This window comes from Mirounga leonina, unplaced genomic scaffold (assembly GCF_011800145.1).
Source record: "Mirounga leonina isolate KUSES-001 unplaced genomic scaffold, KU_Mleo_1.0 Mir_201, whole genome shotgun sequence".
Taxonomy (NCBI): domain Eukaryota; kingdom Metazoa; phylum Chordata; class Mammalia; order Carnivora; family Phocidae; genus Mirounga; species Mirounga leonina.
In genome coordinates, this window is record NW_023270504.1 from 23,912,375 (window position 1) to 23,912,579 (window position 205).

The following is a 205-nucleotide window of genomic DNA, read 5'->3' on the forward strand; positions in this document are numbered from 1 at the left end:
TTTCTTTCTTTCTTTCTTTCTTTCTTTCTTTCTTTCTTTCTTTCTTTTCTCTCTTCTTCCTTTTTTAGTTTTCAATACTAAATTGGCCAAAAGTAATTAAAAGGATAAAGAAAATCCTGAGGGCGCCTGGGTGGCTCAGTTGGTTAAGCGACTGCCTTCGGCTCAGGTCATGATCCTGGAGTCCCGGGATCGAGTCCCACATCGG

At 41.5% G+C, this 205-nt stretch overlaps 1 protein-coding gene across 1 annotated transcript in view; it reads right to left on the reverse strand.

The window, feature by feature from the left end:
* C3AR1 (complement C3a receptor 1) overlaps positions 1–205 on the reverse strand; it is an 8,220-nt gene that overhangs the window by 7,138 nt on the left and 877 nt on the right. The gene's annotated exons all lie outside the window — the stretch shown is intronic.